The sequence below is a fragment of the Ceratotherium simum genome, chromosome 13 (genome assembly GCF_057802395.1).
Source record: "Ceratotherium simum simum isolate JZ-2026a chromosome 13, ASM5780239v1, whole genome shotgun sequence".
NCBI lineage: Eukaryota > Metazoa > Chordata > Mammalia > Perissodactyla > Rhinocerotidae > Ceratotherium > Ceratotherium simum.
In genome coordinates this window covers 28081796-28086555 of record NC_141912.1, presented here as the reverse complement: position 1 = coordinate 28086555, position 4760 = coordinate 28081796, and the positions used below count along the sequence as shown (strand labels likewise).

At 38.3% G+C, this 4760-nt stretch overlaps 2 non-coding genes across 2 annotated transcripts; both read left to right on the top strand.

Moving 5' to 3' along the window:
* The first annotated feature begins 1633 nt into the window (after window positions 1-1633).
* On the top strand, window positions 1634-1707 carry TRNAT-CGU (transfer RNA threonine (anticodon CGU)). Its single transcript has one exon. It is a non-coding gene; the product is annotated as a tRNA-Thr (tRNA).
* A 2315-nt stretch (window positions 1708-4022) lies between these two features.
* Window positions 4023-4094, top strand: TRNAA-UGC (transfer RNA alanine (anticodon UGC)). The gene has a single exon. It is a non-coding gene; the product is annotated as a tRNA-Ala (tRNA).
* Window positions 4095-4760: the final 666 nt, after the last annotated feature.

Here is a 4760-nt window from a genome sequence, read left to right as displayed (position 1 = left end):
AGTATTATATACTAAATTATATTACCAGCTCCTGTTAGGTGCTCATCAATCATCTTGTACTTCTTTCATTATGATACTTATAAAATTTATTAAAATGTCTTGTTTTGTTTTCTGTCATCTATGGACGTCTTGTACCTAGTTGTATCCAATGAACTCATTTCAGCACCTGACATATAGTAGGTACTCAATAATATCACTCTTGTTGGACAATACTTGAATAATACTTCACTGTAAACGCTGTCATCCCAATTGTACCTTTGCCACCAAAATTTATACAGTCCTGATCATAAACAATTCAGCTAATTAGAATTCAGAAATGCCATGATTCCATCCATTTTGATTTTGGGGGTGTTGTTTTCCAAACTCAGTAAATATGTAGTAACTGTAAATAGAGTAGTAATGTTGTCCTAATCATAGAGGTTTGTTCATATAGATTAAATTAAAAAGTGACTATCTTGCTTAACAAGAAAATAGGTTTATATTTACCACAAAAGCATTCTGAATGGGATAGAAAATGGCAATGTCAGAACATTTGATGCAAGAAAGAAATTTAAAAAGACTTGGGGATTCAAGGGCCTTACCAGGCCCAGAGCTCCTTTCAGCCTTTACTTCGTTGAATAGAGAATTCCGGAGTCCTCTCTATTGTATTTTAACCAGGCAACGGAAGCTGGGTAGATGTGTAGTGGCACCTGATAATTTGGTGAACCCGCTCCCCTCTCTGTCAGCGCCAGCCTTATTCTAATTAAAGGCAGAAAATTAGGACCCAATTGTTAACAGTTTAAGAATGGATTCTTAATTTTGTGGTTATACAATCAGTTAATGTTTATTTAGCTTCTTCAAGATGAGGATCCATGAAGAAAATACTAAAGAACATCCTCTTGAGGAGCCAAAGTGAAGAAGGCAGAATAGAGAGTGAGGAATTTCCCCAACCGCACGCCTCTCCAACCTCAGCGAGTCGTGGTTTCCATCTGTGCACCTTTCTAAGAGCTGCAGGAACAGAGGTCATTTCCCAGCCTCGGGCAGGCAAAGGCCCTTGGGATTTGAATCACAAAACCGTTAAGTGAGCTCTGACCAAGCCGCCTCCTTGTTGTCTCCTACTTTCTCAAGCGGATCGCAATCCGACAGCTGTTAGCAGAATCTGAATGTTAGGAGTTTGAGATTGTTTGTTTCTGCTTTGTTTTTCAATGCACAAGTGTGCCGTCTTCCAACAGTCAGGAATGCCAATAATTTGATTAAAGTTCTAACTGACCTATTTTGCTAGGAAAACCTTTCACTCCACTTTTAGAACATCCACTCCCTTGATTCTAAATTATTACAATCGGATAGAATAAAAAACTATTCTGTCGTCACTCAGATAAGCCCCTTCCTCCGCAAGGAACACTAGGCTCGTCTCCACTCTTTCCCATTCCATGGTTGTTCTAGTACATTTTCTAAGTTATGGTGTGAGTGCGTGTATGCGTTTTGTTGAGTTTGATGGGAATCTAACTTCCAGGAGTCTCCTTCGCGAGTCTGCCTTTACTACGAGGTCGATCTGTTCGAAAGGAGTGTACACGGTAACGCTAACTGATAACACAGCTTTTTACCTAATCGAGTACGGTTTGATCATAAAAGAAGTTTCACCCACTGCCCAGCGGGCTCTGTGGCTTAGTTGGCTAAAGCGCCTGTCTCGTAAACAGGAGATCCTGGGTTCGAATCCCAGCGGGGCCTGCACAGTTTTCAGACTAGGTTCTCCATTTTGGCAATTCGTTCAAATTTTTAGTCTGAAATCATCTTTAATCTAAACAATATCAAATCCACTGCTTGGAGCTTTAATCTCTGCAACTTCTCATTTATCTGCATTCTCAATGACTCGCAGGCTCTCTACTGATGATCTATCCCATGGTTGTATCGGGATTTAACTACTTGGATGCTCAAGATCAGTCACGGATAGAGAATTTCTAAAATAAAATTGGAAAATTTTTAAGTCAAACTATTTAAAAATATATTCTTCTCGTTTCTCAAACTGCAAGCAATCTTACTTAAATCGTGCATAAATGGAAAATGCTTGCAATTTATTGAACATTTACTATGTTACATTTTATTTTCTCACATAACCTTAAATCCCTAAAAATATTCATGAAAGTAAGCATTATTATGCATATTTTACAGATGAGAACACTGAGAATAGGAGAGAAGTGAAGTAACTTGCCCAAATCACAGCTAGTAAATAATTAATCAAGCTAGGGTTTAAACCTAATATCGCTCAGTTCAAAGTCATGGTCTTAAATAGCAAATATTCTTATTTATAAAATCAAACTATCCAGTACGGTCTAGAATAATAGTTTTTAAAAGCAGATGGCACATGAGCTCATTAGATTATCTAGTGAAAACTTTTGCCTATGACATCACCAAAAAAACCCAATAGACATAAGAATAAATTTTGTTTGTTCTTTCAAGGTGTTCACTGACCTCCTTAAGCTCTTGAGTGTCCATGAACCCCTGAAAAATCTTTGACTTTTGCAAATCGATAGAGAAAATCACAAATGGGTGTTAAGAAAACATAAGCTGATATAGAGACATATTTTACTTCTTGACGTTGATTTTTATAGGACTATGATTCCCTTTCCTAGGTTGACTTAAATCAGGCCATTAGCGGAAGACATCTGGTTAGAGAGGTGTCATGATTCTGGATCAGCATGCCTGTTTCAAAAAGTTATATTTCTGGACACGAGATCACTGACACAAGTTCTGGAAGGAATTCTACATGCACAAACTACTCTTACAGCCGGCCCCAAGCAGTAGAAGATTTACCTTTATCTAATTTAGCTGATAGTTATGAAGCTGATTCATTCATTCATTCCTTCATTCATTCCAAAAATTATGCATTGTATGCCTACTCATCCAACGTATGGAAAGGTGAGTTGTACAGGTCTGTTCTTCACCTCAAAGGAGATAAGAGGGTAGCGGGGAGGAAGGAGGAAATAGAAATCAATTACAATCACAAACAGAAATATAGTATCATGACTATGAGAAATGCTACAAAAATGAGTGACTGAGATTTAGGAGAACGTATGTGGGAGATTTCGTTTAATCTGGGAGACTAGAGACGGAGAAACTTTAGTTGCAAAGAAAGAGAAGAATTATGAGGAAAGAGAGGAACAGTACAGAGTCATCCAGGCAGAGGGAGCCAGGTAAAATGCATAGGACTGAAGGAAAGCCCATATGGCTAGAAGGGAAAGCATATGTGTGAGCACGATGAGAAATGAGGCAGGAAAAGGATGGGGCTAAATCATGACAGGCTTTTACTGGCTATGTTGGGGAGTTTTCATATTAAGAGCAACCAGAGTGCATGTGGAAGTCAATATGAACACATAATCATTCTTAAAAATTACTAAGAGAAAAATATTGTGAAGTTTCAGATTTATTCTAAGTTATTTATTGTTTTCTTTTTGGAAAATAGATTTAAAATAAAAAACGTAGATTTTAAGCAACATAACCAGAGGTGGGCGGAAAGTATAAATGTAAGAAATAATCAAATGGGATTGGCATCAAGTTTTAGGGAGAAAACTTTTCCCTGCTCCAGAGTCTATTTCCACAACTCCAAGGGAGGTATTGCTCACAAGTGACTCCTTTTCAAGACATTTTTAGAGTAAAACTTTGGCAGTTGGATTGGCTCCTGTTTACAGTTTGACTTTGTACTGTACATCATGTTATTTCCCAGTGGTCTGCTGTAGCCATCTATGGTTCTATTTTTCCTGATGCTTGCCTTTTCAGAAGGCTCTTGTTCTCAATCACTTACATTCATTGTCCTGTTGAGATAAAAGCCAATTTTGAAGCCGCTTGTTCTGAGCTGGGCCTTGTCAGGTTCAGGTGAACGTAAAGCCTTTAGACATTGATTTATGTACGTCTTCTTTCTGACATTCAAGACCTGTAAAACTTTTCTAATTTTTGCACAACTAAATATATGAAATATATTTTAGGGAAAAGTTGACCATATATTCATAAAGAAAAGTATTTTTGTGCCACATGAATAATGTGGCTTTGGGGATGTAGCTCAGTGGTAGAGCGCATGCTTTGCATGTATGAGGTCCCGGGTTCGATCCCTGGCATCTCCAGTTTCCTACTCTGTAACTGTGTAGTGCCACTTTTAAATGCTGGAGCTTGATGAACAGACATACTCGGTGTTTAGCACTTTCAATATTCCTTCCAATATTTCTAAACAACTTAAACTTTGAAATCAGATTTCATCCTAGTTTGAAAGTCAAATATGCTGCTGAAAAAAATTTATCTTTCTTCTACTGACAATGTAAGAAAGCCCATATGTGAAAAGACCACAACTTATATCATACTTGGTGAAAAATTAAAAGCTTTTCTTCTAAGATCAGGAACAAGGCAAGGATGCCCACTTTTACTACTTTTATTCAACATAGTACTGGAAGTTCTAGCCAGAGCAATTAAGCAAGAAAAAGAAATAAAATGCATCCAGATCAGAAGGGAAGGAACAAGTAAAATTGTCCCTGTTTGCAGACAACGTGATCTTATATATAGATAACCCTAAAGACTTCATTAAAAAACTGTTAGACTGGCCCCAGTGGCTTAGCAGTTAAGTGCGTGTGCTCCACTACTGGCAGCCCTGGTTCGGATCCCGGGTGCGAACAGATGCACCACTTGTCCTGCCATGCTGGGGCCACGTCCCACATACAGCAACTAGAAGGATGTGCAACTGTGACATACAGCTATCTGCTGGGGCTTCGGGGAGAAAAAGGAGGAGGATTGGCACG